Source organism: Equus przewalskii, chromosome 25 (assembly GCF_037783145.1).
Source record: "Equus przewalskii isolate Varuska chromosome 25, EquPr2, whole genome shotgun sequence".
In the NCBI taxonomy this organism is placed as follows: domain Eukaryota; kingdom Metazoa; phylum Chordata; class Mammalia; order Perissodactyla; family Equidae; genus Equus; species Equus przewalskii.
In genome coordinates this window covers 34,427,894-34,453,110 of record NC_091855.1, presented here as the reverse complement: position 1 = coordinate 34,453,110, position 25,217 = coordinate 34,427,894, and the positions used below count along the sequence as shown (strand labels likewise).

General features: G+C 43.5%; 1 protein-coding gene across 3 annotated transcripts in view; it reads left to right on the top strand.

Moving 5' to 3' along the window:
* Positions 1–18,838: 18,838 nt before the first annotated feature.
* Positions 18,839–25,217, top strand: part of TC2N (tandem C2 domains, nuclear) — a 42,584-nt gene continuing 36,205 nt past the window's right edge. For 2 of the 3 annotated variants that reach the window (XM_070594473.1, XM_070594474.1), the window contains exon 1: positions 18,839–18,960. The gene's annotated coding sequence lies outside the window, so the exon portion shown is untranslated. Of the gene's footprint in view, positions 19,056–25,217 lie in introns of all 3 variants that reach the window. The other variant, XM_070594472.1, reaches the window with a different exon arrangement.

Genomic DNA, 25,217 nt, shown 5'->3' with positions numbered 1-25,217 from the left:
GAGAGTTCAGCTCCTCTAGGAACTTTCCAGACCCATCCCTGACACCCTCCAACTGCACTGCCCACACTGCCCCCTGCTTCCTTGCAGAGCGAATCACTCCTTCAGTGTTACCCGAGCTTCTGTCCTGCAAGCTCCTTCAAGACACTATTTAGCGTTGCTCATCACTGTAGACTTATGGGCTAGCAGAGTGCCGGGCACGAAGTAGGTGGGCAGTGTCGTCTGAGCGAATGTGATGATGGGAACTGACAAGAGAAAATGACAAGAGAACTCTAGTAGGTGGAATCCTTTGGTCTCGGTGATTCATTGGGTGTGGAGGCTTAGGGAACTGAGGGACACCTGGAAATGAGCTAAAGAATTCCTCAGGAGGAGGAGTCTTGGTAGAGGGACCAGATGAATTCCATTTTAAACTTGCTTCTTTTGTTCTCTTTAGTAGAGGTATGATTTATACACAGTGAAATGCATAGGTTTCAATTCCACGGTTAGATACTCTTGGACAGAAAGGATATGCTGAATCTGAGATGACTGTCAGACATCCAGGGGGAGGTATTCTGAAGATGGCCAGAGGTACGTATTGAAGGAGAGAGTTTGGTGCTGGAGACTGAGCTCTGGGGGTCCTTGTGAGAAGCAGTTCTGGAGATCAGAGGAGGTGGTGCCTTGGGGATGAGAAACCTGAGGACCCATTCTTTGATCTAAATGACCAAACACACTCATGAAAGCAGTCACCCACTCACAGCGAGTCAGTCAATTGCTTCCTGAGTGAGTGCCTGGGCTCCTATCCTTGGTGATTATGGTCAACAAGTACCACACATGAGCAAAGAATGCTAAGGCAAACAAAAATGACTCATAGCCTAATATGAAAACTGAAAATTGCATTAACCATATCCTGAAACAGCACAGTCATTTTCTAATTAACCCACTAGGCAAATAAATGTTCTGGGTTGGAGGTTAGCATTCGTTTATCTCCAAAGCACACTGCATTTAATTAAATGTATAGGAAAAAGTCTACTGGCCTTCAGAATTATGGTGATGTGGTGGGAAGATCTCTAGTCTGGAAGTCTAGACATCTTTGCTTCTCTTTCCAGCTCTCTCTGGACCTTTTTGAGGTCTCTCTTAACCTAGGGCAAGTCACTTGTCTCTTGGAGCTTCAGCTCCTTCTTTTGTAACCTGCAGAAAATTTTAACCCTGAATCCTGTATTCGCTCAACTCCTCAACAGATACTTTTCAAGTTTCTACTCTTGTCCCTGCTCTGACCTGGTGAAGAATCCCTGTTCAAACCATTCTTTGCTCTGGTCCCTGGCCAGATAGCCGCCACTCCCAACTGTTTACACTAGAGGATGGAAAAGTGAGCTGGGCACCACTCGACTTCTTTACAGGAGTTTTGTTCTGGCTCAGAGAACTGGGTGTCATAGTGGCCATCTGCTGAGGCAGAGGGAACCCTGTGATTGCAGTTAGATTTGGGTCCCAATTCTGCTACTTACTAGTTTGTGACTTGGAATAAGTTGCTCAGGTTCTCTGAGCCTCACTGTCCTCATCTGTTAAATGGGGATAATGATACTCACCTCCTGTTGTTTTGGGAAAGAAGATAGTGTGTGTAGAAATGCTTGGTGCTTTTCTTCCCTGTTATCCCAGCAAGCAGGGTTGTCCCATGCCTTTCTGCACCTCAAATATTCCAAATATCCCAGCCACTCACCCACTCAGCCACGACTCAGTTTATCAACACTTCCTGGACCTGGAGGAGCAAAGTGGTCCCACTTTCCTCAGCACACACTCAGCAATTTCCTTCTCATTTCATTCCAGAGAGACTTGAAATCAGGTCCATTTCATCTCTACTTTCTACAAACCAGGAATGTGGTTTCTAGAAACAGTTTCGCTCTTCCAACACACTATGGATATACCAGGAAGGTCGTTTAAGAGGATTTTATTGATAATGCCCCTGTATAGAACAGGACAGCTGAAAGGGTCTACAAATCATGTCATGAGGTCTAGTCACCTTGTTTACAGTGAGGAAACTGAGGCTGGGGGGGGGGCAGTGACTAGCTCCTGGTAAGCTGGTGGGAGATTGGCGTACAGGTCTCTTGATTCCTGGTCTAGCTCTCTTTCACCTAAAACACAGAATCTTTCCAATCCTAAACTATTTTCACTGCTTGTATCTCAAATGATCTGAAAGCTATTTGTTGAATCCACGGGGCTCTCCTTGCCCTTCTGTGTTGAAGGACATTCACTCATTTGGACCACTTTCAAGGGAATTCAGTAAGGTAAACACTAAGCAGAAGCCACAGAGGTCAGAAGTAAGTGGCAACTCAGATTAGAGTTAAGATAGAATGTGCGTCATCAGAAAAGGCAAGACTTCAGAGGCCTTGGGTGGAAGATGGACAGCTGCCTCTTCTGTCTAATAACTGTGATACAGAGAGAGGAGCAGAAAGGGGTCCCACATGGCGCTCTGGTCTTTGGAGTTAAATAGGATCATGGCAGGCAGCCATGGTGTGGACAGCTCTGGGTGACAGCAGAGGCAAATTTTGGTGACACTGCATGAGCCCTACCATGCATGCCTCTCCCTCCCTCCCTCTCTTCTTTTCTTTCTTCCCCAAATTCATCTTGAGCACTTTTTATACACCAGTCTTGTGCTAGATCCTTAACCCTGACTCTAAAGAGCTTGTGCTTTCTTTTTCCTTGGTCTCTCTCCAAAAACTCATCTGTCTTTCTTACCCTTCTCCTCACCTTTTTCCCTTTTGCTTGGCCTTCTCTTCCACCTCTCTGTTTTCCCCTCCCCCCGGTGTCTTTCTTGTGTTGGTAACCAGAAGTCATCTGTGGTCTCCTGGCCCATGAGATCTAGATAATATGGCCTTGAATGCCTCATTTCATGCCCTCTGGGATTCCAAAGCCCTTCCAGATTTCTGAACATTCCCATGGAAGGCGGAGGGGTTTTTATTTTTATGGTTACCTCTGACTCCAAACTCTGAACTTCTCTTGAATTCTCTTGGTTCATAGGCCATTTTACCAGCAATGCCCCCTCTCCCCATGAGTCCCTTGCCAGTTGACCCTGACATGAAGCTCTGACTCTTGCTTGATTTCTACAAAAACAAGATGAAACGACCCTGTAATGGATTGAACAGTATCTCCCCAAATTAATGACTGCCTGGAATACCAGAATCAACCTTATTTGGAAAAGGGTCTTTGCACATGTAATCAATCAAGTTAAGATGAGGTCATACTGGAATAATGTTAGCCCTAAATCCAAAGACTGATATCCTTATAGGAAGGGGAGAAGGCACACAAAGATATGCGAAGAGAAAAAAGGCCATGTGAAGATGGAGGCAGAGTTGGAGTGATGCAACTATAAGCCAAGAAATGCCAAGGATTTCCAGGAGCCACCAGAATCTAGGAGAGAGGCGAGGAAGGATTCTTTCCTAGAGCCTTCAGAGGGAGCATGGTCCTGCTGACACCTTGATTGTGGACTTCTAGCCTCCAGAGCTGGGAGAGAATAAATTTCTGTTGTTTCAAGCCACCAAGTTTGTTACAGCAGCCCTAAGAAACTAATACAAACACCATTTTCATTTGGGTATGTGGTCAACTTTCCTGAGGATTTGAGAGTGGAGGGTGGCAGAGAGAGGAATTTACATTTCAGCTCTCCATCCCTGCTGTTTCATGGGCTCCCTCGTCTGCCACCCATCCTTCCTCTTCCATGCTCAACTTGCTCCTCATCCCTCCTTCTGATGAAGTCCGTGAACTCCAAATTCAGCTTACTCTGTTATGCAGAACTCCTACTCTGAAACTCAGCTCCCAGTCTATCATTCGGGTCAAAACCCCTCCAGATGCTCAGCTGCAAAAAAATACTCAGCAGAGACCAGCAACCCCTCTCAGAAGAGAGATGTGGATTTAAAAAACTATTCCTGTCCTCCCTTTGAAAAGCACATATTCCTTCCCTACTTCCTGTCCGTCAGCCAGCAGAGACAATGGGGTAAGCTCTGTCAGCCTTTACCCTCACCCCACCCCTTAGAACGCTCAGGGTATGGATTGTGGAAGTCGAGAGGGCCATGTCCATCTGTCAGTCATTTGATGCTGCCCTGGGCACTTTGGGGAGCTGCTAAAGGAGTCCAAGAGGTTGTCCCTCCCTTAAGGAACACTCCAGAAGACCACCCTTAGCTTTTCTTCTTTAAAAGCTTTGCTCAGCTTGTTTGATCTCTCTCATCTTCTAACAACAATCTCTTGCATTCTACTTCCTCCTCCTCCCTCTCTGTATTTCCTCCTCTCCCAGGTGTCTGTATGTATAGAGGTTTCAACGTTCTGCCACCCTTATTATTCTATTTTTTTTAATGCTTGTAAATTTCCAAGACTTGTGGGACTGTATTGTTCTTCTCACTTTTTATAGGAAATAAGGAAAATCAAGCCCAGAGGTAAAGTTAATTGCCAGGATCATCTGCGTTTAAGGAACAGAGCTTGTCCTAAGTGCAGGCCAGCACTCTTCCTGCAAATGCTGTGGCCTTTCTTAGACTGGTTGCGAGCTGCAGCCTGTAGCCTGGAAAAATCCACTCAATTTGGTCCAGCCATCTTCTTGCTAGAGTGTGAGCCCTGGAAACGTAAACTTGCTTCCCTTTAGACACCACTCTGTTTTCAGAACTGCTTTCTAGCCTGATTTTAAATTAAGTTTATTAATTTGTTAGAAGAAGTCTGTATTTTGACTCTGGTTTCAGAGAGAAATATTTTTACTAGGTTACACGAATATTTTGAAACTCAGTCCTTACTTTTTTTTTATTCAATAAAAGTTTGCACAAACAATGCATCCCACAGGAGAAACTTACGCCAGATCCCAGATGTTTAACACGTTTGCTTCAGATATTGGAGTTCATGGCCTCTTGTGCTTGTTAAACCAAAAAATGTAAGACCATAGAAACGATTTTTAATATCTAGGAGTGTTGCAAGGTCAGGCTGGATTCTGGGCAATTGCAGCCTTTCAACAACCTTTTGGATCCCAGGTTGTTCGTGTGTGTGTGTGTGTGTATGTGTATAATTTTTTAAACAATCCAAGCAGACAGTTCAATGAGGGGGAGCATGAACTCTTTAGTTTTGACTCAGTTTTGGTTGATCTATGCAGAAATGTTCAAAAAGTTCTTTTTCTAAGCCTGACATTGACTCTCTAATTTGCAATCACTCACCAGGGTCTGCCATTCAGTCAACCAACCATTGATGGATGAGTCTTGGAATTTAGGATGCCCTAATACTAAAAATAGCCAGGATCTACTGGGGACTGACTGTGCCAATCATTATGCTGCTTTCTTTACATATGTTACATCATTTAACCCTCACACCCATCACCTTCATTGCCACCACCTTGGTTCCAGCCATCTTTCTCTCTTGCCTCCACTATAGTCAGTCGGCTAGCCAGTCTCTCTGCTCCCACCTTTGCCCCTGCTCCCTGAGGTCTATTCTCAACCCTACAGCTGGAGTGATCCGTATAAACGTTAAATCAGTGCATGTCATTCCTCTACTCCAAACCCTCCAATGGCTTCTCAGACTATTCAGAGTCAAAGCAAATGACTTTACAATGGTCCACACCATCTCCTTTTCCCCGAACCCCACCCCATGCTCCTCTGTCCTCACTTTCTACCTTTCTTCCTCTCTTTCTCTCGCTCCAGTCATTCTGGCTCTCTCACCATTCCTCAAACAGGCAAGTTTCTTCTGTATGGTTCACTGGTCGAGCAGACGTTAAAGCATACATGTTATATTATGTCTGCTAAGGTAGGAAAGTGGGAGATAATTTGACTCTAATTATTAAAAAGTTAGTGATCTAATGGTGGGACAAAAAACCCTCAAAGCCCATGATAATTCATTTTTTTCAACAATCTTTGCTGTAGGAAATTTGGCCAAAGACAAGTTTCCTCTATAAATTAAAAAAGTCAATGTTAGTGAGAAAAAGTATTTTTATCCCAACAGAATATACTTTTTGTTAGGAGATTGCTCATTTTTACCCACTATACAACATTAAAGGCTGTGATCTTTATGTTATGGGCATCTAGTACCTGTGATTAACTTACCAACCATTGAGTGAGCAATGATACCCAAAAACTAAGGCTCTCTTGAATAGTTGGAAAATGAATCATTTTGGGCAATGTGTTTTAGATAATTCAGAACATACTTTTTGGAGCACTAAACCTTTAAAGTTATTTTAGTTATTCTGATGGATTTTTAAAATAAAGTATTGACCACGTTCTTGTCTTGGTAGCCACGAGTAAAGTTTTACTGATGATGATTCAGGATTATCGTTATAAACATTGGTGGCTACACTGTGATGTCTTATAACACAGAGTGGAGATCTCTTTGCCCCTACACTGAATGGCCCAGGCAACTGTGTTTCTTGAGTCCTCATGTCTTCTTTGGATAATTTTACATGGGCATTTGGGAAGGGAAAAAGGAGTCATGAATGGGCAATTCGCATCCTGCGAGTTTTATGGGAATCTTAGCCATATCGGTGATTCAAAAGGAGAGGTAAGTTTATGTGCTAATCATCAGTGAAAGGTCCTTCGATCATTTTAATAATCTCTTTCTTCACTGTCATCTCCATCTTGATGCTTCTGCAACAGCATCCAGCAGTTTCAGAGCATTGGCCACTTTTAGAACTTGGGACCAGAGACACTTCGACACACTGTCTGGACCAAACAGGGAGAATAGCCAAAGAGAGGATGGAGGGATGCTGGACACAGGTTCCATTCACTTCACATCTTGTTTATAGGAAGTTTTCTTCATGATAGTGAAATCGTCACTCAGCCCAAGACCAACTTAACCTGCCAGTATAAATCTTTATACTTGCACTACACTATTGTGAAGTGGTCTTAACCGTATTAATTCACACTCAAACAGTGTTTTAAAGTGTTCAAAATGCTTTCATTTTTTTCTTTCGTTCATCAAATATTTGTCCATTATCTACACCACTGTCCCAGGCCTTATGGTAGACATTAGGAGTGCAAAGAGGAATATGGCCCTGTCCCTCTCTCCGTTTTCTTATTTTGGTTGTTATAATGACCCCAAGAGGTTGCTAGGATAAAGAATATTATTATCCCCACTTTATAGGAAAGAGATTGAGGTCCTGGGAGGATCTTGCACTGTCACTGAAAAAGCATTAAAGCCAGAATTTAAACTCAGGTTTTCTGCCTCAAAATCCTATTTTTCCCCAGTATTCTGTGCCATAAACAAATACTAGGAGGTGAGCACTTAAGGCAAGTGGAAATGTACACAAGTCACAATCAAATGAAAATGCCGAATACTCAATTCGAAAGAATCTTGTAGGAACTGGTTTTTTGAGTACTCATATCAAGACTCTTGTGTTTAAGCGACGGAAACTAAACATGTATTAACTTAGGCAAAAGATGTAATTTATGGGATTTTAACTGGTGTGGCTTGTACACTAGTACAATGGGAAAACCAGGGTGCAGCTTCCCTCAGGACCAAATGGAATCAGGACGTCTAAGGCCTTTGGAACCTGTTACACCATCTCTTATTTTTACTTCTCTCAGCATGTCAACTTCACTCTCCTTTATATGTATTAACTACCTAGAGGGCATGGCCACCTCTATTGCTAAAAATAAGACTGGCTGTTTTTTCCTAGTTATAGTTTGAAAAAAAATTCTAGAGGATTCTGATTGACCCTTCTTGAGTCAGATGCCTTCTCATGAACTAATCAACTCTGACTAGGGGAGCAGAGTCATGGGAAAATATAGTAGCCACTGCTAGAAGTACAAACTTGGTGTGGAGGAAGGAGTGCTTCTCATGATCTGCCTATAAATAGATATCTGCTCTGGGCATCCTAAACTTAATCCACAAAAATTCTTTTTTCAAGAAATATCCTATTCAGTTTCTGGAAATGAAATATTTGCTGAACTCCGTCACAACATTGTGGTGTGTTGAATGGAGTCAGCACAGGGCTGAAAGGTAGGAGCAGGAAAACTCCATGTAGGAAAGCTAAGGAATCCTCATTACTTTGAGCCAGTCCAGGAAGTGAAGAAGGGAGGCAGAATCTGGAAATGGCCTGGAGTAGTGAAAGCAAACTAGTGAAAGATGGGGAGGTGGTGACTATGAAGAGGAGCTAAGCACATAGCACGATTGCCACAAAACTACACTGATTTTCAGGCATGGCTATAGTATCTTGGAGAAGACAGGAGGCAGAACGCAGAAACTCCTGGAGCTAGAAAGGTTATTAATCTTCTGATCTATTCCTTTCATTTTTCATGTGAGTTAATAGATCCAGGGAGAAGTAATTTGCCCAAACCTTAAAGCCTGAATTATTTTATCAGCAAAAATGGGAACAATAATAACACCGACTTTTGCCTACGTTAGAGGGTTATTTTTCAGAGAGAAATCGAAATAAAGTTTATGGGAGTTGAATACTGCATTTCCGCCTGCTAGGCTGACGTTTGCCAGAGAGCAGGTATAAATGTGCAGATGGTTGATGAAGCTGAGGTGGATGATAAAAATGGGAGATGCAAGAGAAGAGGATAGGGAAAGGTCCAGAGTCAATGAGTTTTGAAAGTAGACTTCATCTCCCTCACCGTCTACACAAAGCTCCATCCTATGTAGCTTACTCAGGACAAGCCAATCCTGTGAATCTTCTTCTAGGTATAGGCTGGGACTGCTCACGACCTAGGGTTTTCCCTTTATCTACCCTCTTTTCAAATGTCTTAGATCAGTGACGTGGCTTACCCAACATCCATTCCATCCCATAAGTAGCAGCTATGTGGTCTGGGGAATTGATCTCAACACAAGGGGTGGGCCTGTTTCGTTAAAATGTTATCTCATTATCTTTGCCACTTATTGGTTCATGAAGGAGCACGTGACCCTATTCTGACCAAAGAAATAGGAGGATAACTTTCTGGCTTCTGGGAAAAGTTTGTCTCTCAAGAGTAGTCCAGGGGAATTCATTCTATCCTCCTCACATAAATTGAATGAGGAAGGTCTGATTGCCCCTGGCAGCCATTCTACAAACATGAGGGAACCAGATTTAGGGGGAAACTCATATAATACAGAACAGAGCAAAGGGAAGGAAAACAGTCACTGATGAATGGTTAAATTGCTGAATCAGTGACTATGAAATCCCACCTACCTTTAGACTTCCTTTCAGGTTAGCCATATCACTTACATATTGTTGTGTAACAAACCTTCCCAAAACTTAGTAGCTTAAAACAACGTATTATCGTTATTCAGTCTGTGAATCTGCAATATGGGCTGGGCTCGGTGGTGAAGGCTTACCTCTGCTCCATGAGGTGTCAGTTGGGGCAGCTCATCCAGGGGCTGGAGGATCCACTTCCAAGATGGCTCACCCCCATTGATGGAAAGCTGGTGCTGGCCCAGTCAGATTTGAGAGTCACGGCCCTTGGTTCCAGCCTTATGGAGAAAGGGGAGTGAATAAGAGGTGAGGATTTACTGGATGTCAGGGCGTTTCCCTACCTAGGAGGTCCAGCAGCAGATCGCTTGATCCCTCCTTCTCCAGCTACCTCCCACTGGACCGGGGTGAACATCTGACCCAGGAGTGCCCATCTATAGACCAGCCAGCAACCCTTGCCTTGTGGGTGGAAAATATGAGCTGAACCTATCAGATTCTTGCGTCTGGAAAGGGAGAAGCAGCACTTCTCTTAGGGGGTAGCCCCTGAGCTCAAAGTTGTAGTAGCTTTGCCATCAAGGAAGTCATTGTGGAATTGGGTGCAGACTGCAGCTTTGAGGGATAAGAGACTTGAAGAAGCTGGTTGGGACATGCAGCTGTGCAGAAAGAAGCAGTCTCCGTGAGCTGAGAGGCAGAGGGGTGTCTGGGCTTCCTCAGGTCCTGCCCTTTCTGAGGCCTGCTTGTTCAGATTCCTGACTTCCTGGACCTTCCGACTGCCTCCAGACCCAAGGTAGGGCTGGGACTGGAATAGCATTCTCTGCCTTCGACTTGAACTGATTGGAGTGGATTTCTGTTACCTGTAACCATCAGAGTTCTGTCTAAAACAAGGCAAGAGTTCATCGTAGAGACGGCAAGTTCAATGGGCTTTGAGTAATGAATTGGATTTATGTAAAAACCACTCCTTTGTGTGGGCTTTACAGTTTACCCACTGAGTCTGTGATTTAATGAAAGGAGCTTGACCTTTAGAGTCACACACAGCCTTGGGTTCAAATCCTGGCTCCTTGACCACGTCTTTGTGATCTTGGAAAAGTTAATTATGTGTAAAGTTTGGATGATAAAACCCACTCTGCAGGGTCGTTGCAAGAACTAAAATACGTGTGTCTATATGGACCATTAACACAGTGTTTGGCACATGATCCGTCAATGAAGAATGGCAGCTATTATCATTCCAACCATATTTGGGTGGGAGAAGGGAAATAATTGTTAACCCTGTTCCCGGTAACGTAAAGTGGTTTTGATTGAGGCATTTTGTATTTCTCAACATTTTTAAAGTGGCTTTATATGCTTGGAGGGCAGGGTGGGCGTGTGTGCATGCATGTTTCTTTGGCAAGAGTGTTGTTTGTCTCTCCTTGTCCCCTTTCCTAGTGAAGTTGTACTCACTCTGTTCTCGGACTGGTTATTGCTATTAGTCAGGCAGGCGGTATGAGACGAACAGGGGCGATGAGTTGGTCAGACTGCCAAGCAAGTTCATGTTCTGCAGGAAATGCCAAACTGTTTCCTGAGGGGATGTTTTTCAGGAATGGAAGAGTATGCTTCACTGGCCTGCACAGACCCTGTCCCGTCTCTTGAGCGCCATCACCTCGCAAGGTGATATGATAGATGTTTAAAAGCCAGTGCGTGGAGCTGCACTCCAGCTGTGCTGGAAGTGTGTTTGCATTGTTGTTGTTGTTGTTGTCGTCTCTTCTAGCAAGTGAAGCCCACATCAAGTATGAAATGGATTGCAGACCTCCCACATTTCCTCAAAAAATATCCCAGCATCATCAGTCCCCTCGTAAACTAGAAGGGTGGGGGAAGCTAGTGAAAGCCAGGGAGTGGTGGGGAAAGAAGGAATGTCTGGAAAAAAAATAGGGTTGTAAAATGTTTTGAGGACCCTTCCTCCCACCAATGCTTCTAATTCCCATAAAGACAAATACATACTTCAAAATAACACGTTCAGATGCAATGTTATAAAGAATGTCTTTAGATATGTGGTTCATCTGCCAAACACATTTATTCATGAATTCTCCTTATGGACTTGGAGCAGATTTAAAGAGAGGGAAAGAAAGTCTTGGCAACCGAGGCTGCCTGGGGATTTTGCTGGGCGTATGAGTTTTCCTAAAACTCTGATGAAAGCAAAAATCACAAATGATGAGCTTCAAATTTTATTTCAGATAGTGATTTTGGGTTGCCTTTGTAAACAACCATTAATATTCAGAAGTAGCCTTTTGAAGAGTTTTTAAATCTTTCCTCTGCTACGACAAATATTTAGATTTTATATCTAATCAAAAGGATAGAAAATGTCAAACAATTTTACTGAGGGTGCAAAGCTGAATCGTCTGAATTACCATTGGCCCAATTGGTGCCCCCTAGTGACTTGGGAAGGGGATCCTGGCACACTGGTCTGGAACTCTGGGGCCACAATGGGGTAAGAACACCTTCTCCACTCCATCCCAGAAAATCATGGTTGGAGGGCATGCCAGGTGATTACTGCTGTGTAACAAACGGTCCCCAAATGCCATGACATAAAACGACAATGATCTATCACTTCTTACCTGTCTTCTGGTCAGCTTGGGTTTAGCTCCTCTAGTCTGGGCTTATCTGAGATGACTGTTCCAAGTCCCTTGTCCTCCTTGGACCAGCTGGCTGGCCCAGGCATTGGCAGACTCAGAAGAAGGTAAGCAGGAACACATGAGCCCTCTTCAGACCTAAACCCAGAACTTTACTGCTGTTACTTCCATCTCATTCTATTGGCCAAAGCAAGTCACATGGTTGAACCCATAATCAAGGGGCAGAGAAATATACCCCACTCCTTTAGTGGAAAGAACTTCAAAATCAAGGGTACAGTGAGGTATGAAGAACTGGGGCCAATGCTGTAATCTACTACAGAGAAGAAGGCGTATGACTATGGCTGTATCCTTGGTGAGTGGAACCACACAGCTTGTCTTCAACTGTGAGAGGCCAGTCTGTTCTGTGATATTGATGACGGCTACCATAACTTGATGCTATTAATCACTCAATATTCCTCCTAAGTCTTTTAATTTTGGTCCCACGTCCCTCCCCAGGCAACCTTCTGATTATCATTTAGCTTCCTGTATGGCTGTTTCTGCAGGGTGTAGTGTTTTTTGTTTCTTTGTTTTTTGTTTTTTTGTTGAGGAAGATTGACCCTGAGCTAACATCTGTGCCAATCCTCCTCTCTTTTGTATGTGGGATGCCACCACAGTGTGGCTTGACAAGCAGTGTGTAGGTCTGTGCCCGGGATCTGAACCCATGAACCCCAGGCCACCAAAGGGGAATGTGTAAACTTAACCACTATGCCACTGGGCCAGACCCCCAGGGTGTAGTGTTTTGACCATAAGGTACAAACGTCTGGGTCCTGCAACAAGTCTATTTCTCATGCCATATTAATAGACACACGCCCTATTGTCTGCTTCAATCTCTAGTGAGCCTGACTGAGTCTTCTTCAACTGAGTTTAACTTAGTACGATAAAGGGAGAAAGAAGAAAGTTTCTAAGCTTGAAAAGCTGAAAGTCAGTTTCCATACTATGGTAAATTCACATGATGAAGCCAGTGGGCAACTAACTAACCACCCTCTCTTGGGGAGACCTCTCCCAAGGTGTAATTTTTCCCCAGATTTCTGTAGTTCCTATATATAACCCCAGCATTTGTCCTTTAATAAAGGAAGAGAAGAGAGTACAGTCCACATAACCTTCCTGTTGGGCAGCCAAATACATGCTTGGTGACCAGAGGGCTTCAATCAGGGAAGCAGAACCACTAAAATATTACTGATGTAGGAATAAGATCTTACAGAATTGTGGGAGAAACTGGGGAAGTAAAGGCCTGGATGTGGGATTGAAGGATCAGAGAAAAGTTCCTAACCAGCTCCCATGAAGCCCTGGTGCAGGTGGACTTGTAGCATCAGAATTTGCAATGAATCTAGGAAACTGGGCACATCTAGCTGCTCATGGAGTATCCAGAAGGAGGGCTGTGGGAAAGTCTGTAGATAGGTGTCACCTCTGTAGGTCTTCAGCCAAGCTCTGGAGGTGGGCCTGAGACTCTGGTGGTCAGCCGGGCCAGCAGTTAGGAGGAAGAGCTAGGTGTGGGAGCAAGGACAAGCTAGAACCTGCCAGCATCTCTGTGTTTATCCGCCACTGTGTGTAATCATGAGGATCTTCAGAGAGTAATAGCTCTGTTTCACCGCTACCTTCCAAATCCTATCCAAGTTCCTCTTTTTGGTCAATCTAACTCAGAACCACACAGGGAAAGAAATTTGGGGAAAGGTCGTTCTGGCTTAAGCAAGTTGACACAGTTTAAACCATTGCCCATCAAGTCCAGAAAAATGCAGTCATTTAATTCAGGTGTGAATCATTTCTTCCAATCCATACAGAATTAACAGGAAGTTGGGATTTAGATCTTTCTGTTTTATTCAACGAATCTAGGGCCCTTTGTTCTGGAATCTTGGGGCAGTTTCACACCGCAGGCTCCACGTGTCTCTCATCCTCTTTGGACCAGCTTCCCAGCCTGGGTGAGTTGATTTTATGGCTGGTAGAAAACCTTCTATGTTTTTTTTTTCATGAATCCTCTCCTTCTTTTCCTTCTTTATAACCTTCCTTTGATCCTGCTGTTGCCATTGCCTTCTGCCCTAGTGGCTGAATATTTTTTGTTTAGGCCTCCAATGAGACTGTCAGCCTTTTGGTGCTATGAAGTTTCACTGATTAATGGGGTTTGGAGGAGGGAGGGACTGTGGGGCAAGGACACTGAGAAAAGAGGCCCTTGTCATGATTAGGTCTCTTGGTGGAGCATCTATGACCAGACATTTCCCCATTGTTACCTTAGCTTGCGTGGTCACCAGTAACCCGGGAAAGAAAATGAAGGAAGAATGAAAAGGGAAAATGAAAAAACTGATCCCACCACGAGTAGGCCCTAGTTTATTCAATATGTGTCCTGTAGATTAATGTGCAAACTCCTCAGTAAGATGTTCAAGAGCTTTCACAGCCTATCTTCTCACTCCTCCCTTCTATCATTCCTCAATAGATACTGACAAATAAATGACAAGCAATAGGATATATTAGAGTATATGAGGAAGGCATTTGGTATAAAACTAATTCGGCCTGATCTTGTTTTTCCAAAAAGGCCTGACGTGGCCATTGAGCATGCGTTGTACATCTGCTTTAAGCATTTACTATGTCCCAAAGACAAAAACAATGTCCTTTAAGATAAAGATACATAAAGATGTAACTTCCCCAACTTGGGCATTTCATTAAGGATAAGCATCTCTCCCTAGGCTAGGGATTCATTGCTGAGCTGCTTCGACAACTCAGCTTGAGACCACAGACCTGCCACTTGCTGTGTTCAACAGGTGCTGTGTGAATCCCTGTGTCAGCTAGGCAATCTTGTGACTGTTGTAAAAGGGACATTCCAGTCATATGCGATACCTGCTCTCTGATGGTATATAACCACTCTGTACACCCCCACTTCTTTGGAGTGTTCCATTCCTTTGTGATCCCGGGCTATATGGTCCTCAGATCTGGCTAATAATAAACTCAACCCAATTTTCACTTATAGATTGGTTACGGATTATTTGCATCGACAATCCTCTAATTGGAGTAACACTGGACCTCTTGAGCTCACTCAGGGAAACCCTTCAAAATGCATGAAAGAGACTGACAATGGCTGATTAAGATGATGAAGATGATGTCATGGTGACTCTATGCTTGTTTTCAGGCCAAGATGTTAGCATTCTGATCGGGTGGCCACCTGAGAAAGAGAACAAAGAGCTGTGTATCCATAAAGATTTTTCTTTAACCACTTGGGACAAACTTGAAGTCTCTATGGCCTTAGTACCTTGTTTGATAAGTTTTCATGTTCCATGTCTTCCATGCAATGCTTAGAACAAGAGACAATGTTTTCTAGTGTTTTATGTAATGTGCATGTCATTTATGACAGTGTTAATCAGAGTAAGTAAAGCTAGCTGCTGGGGCAAAAAAAATCCCCAAATATTAGTAGCTCACACAATAAAGTTTATTTTTCACTCACATCACAATTCAATCAAGATTAGTGGGTGGTAGAGGGAGCTTCATTCCATGAAGTCAGTCACGGACTCTGACTTCTTCCATCTGGTTGTACTTTCAGCTTTAGAAATGGCTAGCAATGGCTTAGCAATGGTCCAAGGTGGTCAAGAAATGGGAAGAGGAAGAGAAGGGGAAGAAGGCTCACCAGTTCTTAGTTGCCTAGACCCAGAAACAAAACTCTACTTCTGCTCAAATTCCATTGATGAGAACTGGTCACATGGCCTTACTTAGATGCATGGGAAATGGACAAGGTAATTTGGCTTTGAGGCCAGGAAAAGGAATCCAGGTTTGGCAAGCATCCATGACTCAGCTGAATTGTCACTTTCTCTCTGAAGCAAGTGCTTAGGACTGTACATACACCATAGGTACTCAAAAATGTTTGTTGAACGAATAAATGAATAATTGAATGACCGACTATATATAGGCTTCTGCTGTTATGTTTTTCTAAGGCAGAAAATAGGAAGGAAATAATTTTGGGGGAAGCAGAAATCTGTATGCCACCCCTATTGTATTCATATGACCATTTATATTTGCGAAATTACTTCACAAGCACTCTAGGAATTCATATTCTTTTAAAGATTTGTTTTTCATTCATTCAACAAATATTGGGTTGTTTTTCTACACGTCAGGTGCTCTGTGCTCTGTGCTCAGGAAACAGGTGGAAGTCATAATTCCTGTCGATTGGCATCTCACATGGAATGAATTTACTAGGAAGGGGGAAAAGAAGCCAATAATCACAGTATTGTGTAGGTGCCGTGTTAGAGTTGTGGAGGGGTTGTGTTGGGCATGCTCTGGGGAGGGGCACCCCATTCACTCTCAGATGGGCATTGTGGAGTTTCCTCTTCCAGAAGAGGTGATACTGCAGTGGAATGAACGTGAATTTGCCAGTTGATACCCATAAAATAGAGGTAAGGGGAACGGTAGTGCAGACTTGGCAATTTAGAGAACTGCAATTAATTCAGAAAGTCAAAACTGTGCAGTGGCGGGTAGTGGGAGGTGAGGCTGGAGAGGCAGGGCTGGACTGAGGCACAAAGCACTTATAAACTGCACTAAATGAAGGAAGAATGAAGAGGGGTTAGGACAGGGATTAAGTGATTTGTCTCCATCAATTGAAAGAATTAATATGCACAGCAAATTTAAACAGTGGTGTTATGCACATCAACCAAAATCTATTTTTCTCTGCAGGTCTGCCTGAAATAATATGACATTAAACATTAAAAACATTCATGTTTAACAGTAACAAGCAAACAAAAACCCACTCAGAATGCGGCAACCGCCATCATTTTATGGGAAGAGGTTAAACATGAGCGCATAAAGCTGTCTAATATCCTTCATTCATATCAATGCAGCCTTGTCTCTGAAAATGGAACAGGAAGGAGGCCCGTCTCAAAGAAAACAAAGGAAGTGGTTTCATTGTTTTCAAAGAACTGTATCTGCCAACAGAGTGGATTCCTCTGAGGAAGACTTGTTAGACGGTAGATGGAAAGAAACTAAGAACCGTTTGGGAAGCTCTTGCTCTGGGGACTTCTGCATGAGTGAGGAGATTGTTAAGGTTGTTCAGTTAGGGACCCAAGTACTCAGTCCACTTCAGTAAGTGTGACTGAGCATTCACACATTCATTCACTCTTCATTCATTCCGCACATTGGACTGACACTTTGGTGCCCTGTGCTCTGAAATCAGGGGCTGCACGGAGTAAAAGATAGATAAAGGTCCTTGTCTTTGAGAGTTAACACATGGATCTAGAGGTTTCTAACCCAGGATGTGCTCTACCAAAGGGTCAAATGAGAGAGAGAGAAAGACAGAGTATTCTCTCATTTGACCCTTAAGTAGAGCACTTCATATGTGTATATTTTATGTAATACATATTTCAAAAGCCTTGGTGTCTGAAGTCTGGAATCAATCTCGACTCTATACCTGGGCAGCCACTGTTTGTTTGACCCTCAATATTTTCAACTGTAAAACTAGGAAAATAAGTTACATCACAATTGTGATGATTAAATGAGGTGACTCACCTGAAAGCTTTGTGCAAACAGTACAGAACTTTGCACACATTGTGCACAGGGTGAAGAATTACTGAAAGTGAATGTACTAGGACTTTAAAACAGTGTTTATCGAAGTGTGTGTGTTGAAATACTAACGCCCCAGGATGGAAACAGGCATTTCTCAAGAAGAGAGTTGTATGTTCTGTAAGGGAAGCAAAACTTTACCCTCTTAGGGTTTTTGGCTGAAGTGAGAATTAAATTGACATGGGCAGATGAACAGAAGCAAAGCGTACAGATTTTCACATGTACACAGGAGCACCCACAGGAAAATGACGACCTGAAGAGGCAGTTAGAGCTAAACTTATAAACTAAGCTGGACAAAGAGTGGTAAATAGTGAAAAGGTGACAAGACAAAGGGGCTTGAGCCAGATCAGTTAATGGTGGAGAAATGAGTAGGAAGATGAGGGTTAGTCTAACAAGGTTTGTTTGTATAGATTTCCTTTGTCCTCGCCCCTCTGTCGCTGGTGATGAGAGTTTCTTTCCTCCTGGTAAAGAGAGGACGTCTTTCACATGGGAGCTCCATCTCCTGCTTTCAGCAAGGAAAAGGAAAGTCAGAGTGCCCTCCTTGCATCTGCTGTTTCTCAAATGCCTTTAACTCAAAACATCCTTATGCCAAAGTGGCATATTTTGGGGTGACATATTCTACCACTCTTCAGGTCAAATAAATTTGGGAAATATAGGATGATACAAAGTAAAACACAGTTCTAAGGACTGTAAATGAGTCGTGATCTCAAGGAGAGCAACTATACCCTGTCTCTTTCCCCAGATTAATTTGATCTTGAGACCTACTGCCTGCCACCCGCTATCCCCACCCCATCTCACCCGCACTCCAGCATCCCTAAGGACTGCAGATGAAGAGAACGTGCTTGGAGAAAGACTGCTCTCCGGGAAGAAAAGTACCTTTATTTCAGGTTACAATCTATCAGCCCCTCAGAAACTGAGCCATCATCAGCAGATAATCCAGGAATTCACTCAACAACTTCCCAAGTACAGTGTTGAGATTCCCACCATGGGAGGCATAAAAGAAAAAGGCGAGGCAACTCCCTGTCAGGGTGCTAGAGGGCCTTCCAGAGTAGAATGGGGGCGAGCCGTGGTAGCGGATATAGGATTCCTTCCAACAGACCTACTGCTGGCAAAGCCACAAAAGGGAAGAGATGTGGGCTGATTCTCAAAGACTTTATAATTAGGATATAAACACTAAAGTCCAGTAACACTGCAACTAAGAAAAGTTTCTGCACTCGCAAGGAAAGGGTGCAGAAATCTCTCTGACAAGAAATACCTCTCCTTCCTTTCCTATTCAAACAGGTTCATCAGGCCAATGGCTTTCCCTCTATACCCCTTCTATCTCCCTTCTGATCCCTCAACACACTTCAAACTGCCCAGCTCCATTTTAGATCTTTCCAGAGGGAGCACTTGACAGCCGCTGCTTGGAGAGACGAGGAAAGGAGTAGAGGGCGCAGGCGCACCTTGCTCAGGTGCGCGAGCCAGCCGACGGCCCCGCCCCTCGGCGCGCACCTCCAGAAGGGTGGGGGGGCGGACCTGGGGAGGGGGCGGGGCGGACCTGGGGGCGGGACGGACCTGTGGAGGGGGCGGGGCCGATGGAGGGCGGGGCGGGCTTAGGGGGACGGGGGCGGGGCCTCGGGGCGCGGCCGCGCGAGGTGACCCGAGTCTGGGTTCCCCCGGGCAGCGACTGCAGAGCGCAGCGCCCGCGGCCTCGAGCAGGTAACTGGGCGCGTCAGCGCGTGGTGGAGCCGGGGCGCCCCGAGAGCCGCGCGTGGAGACCCCGGCCCCGGCGGGGAGGGGGCCGGCGGGCTCAGGTGCGCTGCGGCTGTCGGGGCGCCTCCCGGGGCGCGCCGCGTGGCTCGGGCCTCGAGCGGCCGCGGCCCTGGCCTCCGGGTGGGACTCGCGTGGCTGGTGTGGGGCTGTGCGAGCGACCCCTGCGTCCGCAGCGTGGCCCCCTCGCCCCCGGCGTCGCGGGGCTGGGTGTGGAGCGACTGTTAGGCATGGTTTTTCATCTGCTTGAACTTTTTTTTAAATGTCGCCTTGGTTGGGGGTCCCGGGAGGCTGTTCCCCAGGCTCCCCAGCGACGCCTGCTCCCTGGAGGCCTGAGGGGCTTAGGACCCCTCTGCAGGCGCGATCGCCGGGGCTGGGGGGCAGTGACCCGCCCCGTGGAGCGCGGTGGGCGGTGGGGCCGGGCCAGGCGCGCCCTCCCCGGGCTCGCGGGTCCGCTCCGTGGGCCCGGGGCCAGAGAAGGGGAGACCCCAGCGCGGGCCTGGGCGCGCGCTCCCGACCCCCGGCCGCAGGTGGACTCTGGGCTCCGGGAGAGAGGGAGGCACCCCTCTCCGTCTGGAGAGTCTGATGAGAACAGGTTGGCCGAGGGGTGTTATGTGTGATTTTTCCGAAACTTTTTGAAGCGGCGAAGGGGTGTTAAAATGTCAGTTTCCTGTGGTTTGCAAAGCACGAATTATCTACCCAGCTAGATTTTAGATTTGGCTTCTATCCCTTCTAGTTTTTCTTTTTCTTTCTTTGCTATGGTTTACTTTAAATAGAGGAAAATACTCTGGATGAATTATGAAGTGCATTGCACACAGACAGATGTCCAGGTATGGGCAAAGTAGATGCCAACCAAAGACATTGACTCCTTGGAGTATTTCAAATACAGCATGTAAAAGGATTGCATTTGTACTTAAAATATTATACTAATTCTCACTCCAGGTAGATAGTAATAGAGTTATGTTTTTTTCCTTATTAATACTGCAAAAAATAGCCTGGAAATATTGAGTTGACAACACCTCCTGTTTACCAGTTTAATATTTTGATATGTAACTACCATGGTTAAGAATTGTTTTTGCTGGAAGGAAATGTTGATATTTCTTGCCTTTGAGAGCTGAGATTTGAGGTTTGCTTTTTGTCATCTCATATTTTGTAGTTTTTGCTAATGACGTGAATTACCTTCGTACCTGGGGTGAAAAGGCTTCATAAAAATTTGTGCTTTTTTAACCTTTGAAGAAAAAGAGTGTTTACAGTATCTCTTGTATTTTATTTGCTCCACTTGAATTATAGTTGTGTGTTCACGAATAAAACTAACAAATGGAGAAATTAATTTGGTTGAGGGAAAATGAGCTTGAGATTCTTGTAAGACATCTGGCAGGGCTGTCTAGTTGGCATTTGGGTATATTGGTATCAGGGTTTTCGGAAGTCAGGCTCAGAGTTGTAGATGTTGGAGACATCCGTGGATTTATGGTAGTTAATCCTGTGAGAGCGGAAGAAATCATTCAAGTAAGAGTAAGAAGAGAGGAAGATCAAGGATGGGAAACACCAATATTTAAGTGATGGGTAGAGACAGCCAAGGAGACTGAAGAGGAACATTCAAGAAAGAAGGAGGAAAACTAACAGATAGTCGTGTCGTAGAAGCCAGGAAAGGAAAGAGTTTTAAAGAGGAGAGAAATCTATCTCAGAGTCAGAGCAATCAGGAATATAGGAGCTGATAAAGTGCCTATTGGCTTTGAAAGTTAGAAGGGGGTCCTCGATCTCAGCAAACATAATTTAAAATAGGGATGGAAGCCAAATCTGAATGAATATGAGGAGTAAATAGAGGATGAAGAAATAAAGATAGTGAATGTGGAATCTTCATTTTGGGAAACAAAGATTAGAAGGAGAAGTGACAGGCTGGTAGGAGTTTGTAGTCATATTGGAGAGAATATAAGGATGGTAGAATTAAAAGTGTGCCTCACGGCATGTGCCTCTCTCGTGGTCAAGTGGCAGAAGCTGAGAGCCAGTAACTAAGCATTGGATATATTATAGGAGAGTATTTCATCTCCCCCTATTCGACTCATGCACACTATTTGAGTGGTATTTTGGTCTGTGGGGTCCAGGCGTTATCAGTGTTAGTCATCCTTTAACAAACTGTTGGATTGTATTTCACCTGAGTTCCAGTACTTTGATACTCTTTACGTTTAAGTCATGTGATTCTTTCATGTATATCTCAGTGACTCTCCTAAAAGTCTTCTGTAGACATCAGATATTTTGTCAAAGTCAGGATCCATGAGGCATACATCAGATAGGGCCTTTGCTTCAACTATTATTACGCATTCAAGGGAAAATGCTCTTAGGTTAAAATTTCTTTATGAGTTTCCCTTCCATCTTCATTGAAAGTTTGATTTTTTTTTTTTCCTTTGGAGTAAGATGAGCCCTGAGCTAACATCTGCCGCCAATCCTTCTGTTTTTGCTGAGGAAGACTGGCCCTGAGCTAACATCCGTGCCCATCTTCCTCTACTTTATATGTGGGACGCCTGCCACAGCATGGCTCACCAAGCGGTGTATAGGTCCTCACCCGAGATCTGAACTGGCGAACCCTAGGCCACTGAAGCGGAATGCACAAACTTAACCGCTGTGCCACTGGGCTGGCCTTGAAAGTTTAATTTTTTTGTTGTTGTTCAGACAAGTAGTTTTATGTGTATTTTCTTTAGGAATGTGAAAAGAATGGCTAAAATGGAAAAGGCCAAAACAATCGAGTGTTGACAAGGATGGGGAACAACTGGAAACAGTACTTTTGAGACATCTACAGATCTAGAGAATACAAATAAAATAAATGCTCCTGTACACATATCAAGCTTTAGAAATAAGACATAATCAATATTTTTGAAGTCCAGATTGTCTTTCTCTTTCCATGCTCCTTGATTTTCTGTAAAGTTTTACTACATATTTATATATTCCTAAATAATGTATTATTTAGTTTTGCCTGTTCTATCACTTTTTTTTTTGCACAACATATATAATGTGAGATTCATCTATGTGGATGTGTTATTGTTTACTTTTTATTGCTCTATATGATTCTATTGTATGGCTTTACCACCGTATATCCATCTTCCTGTTAATGGATGTTTGGGGGTATTTTCAGTCTTCTTTTTTTATTTTAATTTTTACTTTTGCCATTAAAAACTGACTTGTTGGGCCTGGCCCCTTGGCTGAGTGGTGGAAGTTCTGCATGCTCCTCTTGGGTGGCCCAGGTTCGCCGTTCGGATCCCAGGCACAGACCTACTGTGCTCACCAGCCACGCTGTGGAGGTGTCCCACATACAGAAAAATAGAGGAGGATTGGCACAGTTGTTAGCTCAGGGCGAATCTTCCTCAAGCAAAAAAAGAGGAGGAGTTACAGTGGATGTTAGCTCACAGCGAATCTTCCTCAGCAACAAAAAAACCAACCCCAAAACCTGAATCGTTATGACAGTTCTAATCCATGTCTTTTTGTGTCCGTGTGCAGGAATATCTCTGGCTTTTTGCCCAGGAGTGGAGTTGTGGATCTCTAGGTTTGCTGGATGATACCAAATTGTTTTATAAAGCGGTTGTGCCAGTTTCTACTCTCACAAGCAGGTTGTTAGGCGTCCACTTTGTTCCCTTTCTCACCAACATTTGAGACATTTGTACAACCATATTTGTAATTATCTGATTTTTTTCTTTTCAACAATCTGGTGAGTGAGAGATGGTATCCCATTGTGAGTTTAATTTCCATTTCCTTAATTACTGTTGATGTTGAATCTTTCATAGTTCCTCTTCTTGGGGATGTCTGTTTATGTCTTTTGCCTATTTTTTATTTTATTTTTTTGCCTTTTTAAAAGTGACTTCCAGAAGTTGGTTTTTTTTTGCATATATATTCTGCATACGAATCCTTTGCCAGTTGTACATGTGACAAATATCTTTTTCCTGGTATCTTGTCTTTTTATTTTATAGTGGTTTTTGATGGGCACGTTCTATAGTTTAATGTAGTTGAATATGTCAGCCTTTTCCTTATGGTTTGTGCTTTTGGCGTCTTGTTTGACAGATTTTTCCCAGCTCTGAGGTCATAAAATATAGTCTGATGTTTCCTTCTGAAAGCTTTAAAATGTTACCTTTCGTGTCTATGTCCTTAATCCATGTGAAAATGATTTTCTTGTGGTGTGAAGTGGGGATCTCGTTTCATTTTTTTCCCATATGCGTAATGGGTCTTTCCCAGCATCAGTTAGTGAATATTCTGTTTTTCTTCCCAGTGATCTGTAAGTGTCACATGTCAAGTTTCCATATGTGTGCATATGTGTCTGGGCTGTTCTTTCTTAGCTCTCTTGGTGTATCCTTGCCACAATCTTATTTATTTTAGTTGTGTAAAGAGCCTTGATACCTAAGAGAACGAGTCGCCCACCCATGACTCCCCCTCAAATTAATGTTTAATTGTTTTCTAAGATAAACTTGTCATCGGAGTGTAATGTGTTGTTTAAGTCTTAAACATCTGCAGTAATCACCCGCCATCCCAGGTACTACCGAAGGTGTTTAATGTAGACTGCGCCAGACTTTGGCTTTTGCAAATCCTGCCCTAACTGACTGGACTTAATTTTAACTTGAAAAGTAACTATAGGGTTTTCATTTGGGGAATATAGTTAAGATATTTAGAAAAACCTTCACACCGAAAATAGCCAAGAATGCTGTATTAAATTTTTTTAAAGGTATTTAGGAATTATGTCAAAATCTAAGAGAAAGCTGAAAATCTGAGAGTCTAAAGGAGCCCTTAAGTCTTTTTTACTTTGAGGGCATTTGCTAAACTGGGGGAACTTGCCTGGATTTGGATAGCTTGGTGGATTTGGAGGATGGGAGGCGGGGTGAGAAGTCATCCCAGGGCTCATTCGAGGTAAGCTGACAAGAGACTTTCTGGCCATAATTCTGCGATCCCAAAGGTCTGTGATGTCATGGAAAGGATGAAAACTCACTCTCCCTCCTTCAAGGATCTGAAGGGAAAGTTGCTTTAATGCCAAGTCAAACAGAGGGGGAAACCCCGTCCTTGAGAAGTTCAGCCACCAGACCATGGGGGAAGTTCACAGCACTATGGTGGTCTAAAAAATTTCAAAATGTGAATTTTTTTAAATCTTGTTTTTTTGGAGATCTAATTCATATACCATAAAATTCACCGTTTTAAAGTGTACAGTTCAGTGGTTTTTCGTATATTCAGAAATTGTGCAACCATCATCACTGTGTAATTCCAAAACCTTTCTTTACCCCAAAAAGAAACCTTTTATCCATTAACAGTTATTCCTTATTTCCCCCTTCCCTGCAATCCTGGCAAGCGCTGATCTACTTTCTGTCTCTATGGATTTGGTTATTCTGGGCATTTCATATGGATGATATCATACGATATGTGGTCTTTTGTGTCTTGCTTCTTTCACTTAGCATAACGTTTTCAAGGTTTATTCATGTTGTAGCATGACTCAGTACTTTTTACGGCTTTTTATTCCTTTTTATGGCTGAATAATATTTCATTGTGTGGATAGATCACGCTTTGGTTTTCCATTCATTAGTCAATGGACATTTGAGTTTGTATACACTTTTTGGCTATTATGAATAATGTGCTATGGACATTTGTGTACAAGTTTTTATGTGGAAATATATTTTCCATTCTCATGGGTATAGTTACCTAGGAGTGAAATTCCTGGGTCACATGGTAACTCTGTGTTTAACTTTTGGAGGAAGTGCCAAACAGTTTTCCAAAGCAGCTGCACCATTTTTTCATTCCCACCAAAATGTATGAGGGTTCCAGTTTCTCTACATCCTTGTCAACACTTATTTTTGCCTGTCTTTTTTATTGTAGCCATCCTAGTGTGTGTAAAGTGGTATCTCATTGTGGTTTTGGTTTGCATTTCCCTAATGACTGATGATGTTGAGCACCTTTTCTTGTGTTTATTGGCCATTTATCTATCTTCTTTGGAGAAATGTCTATTCACATCCTTTGCCCTTTTTTTTTTTCTTCACCCATTTTTAAACTGGGTTATTTATGAAAACATGCATTTAAAGTGATTTGGTAAACAAATGCAAGTCTTCTCTCTAGGAGTGTGCTTTCATCTTTGACTTAAAAAAAAAGTTCTACCAGTAAAGTTTTGAGGTCAGTGAATAATTTATTGTCAGATAACCAAGTGCATAAGGAAATAAAACTGCCTGAGCAAGAATCAGCAGAACATT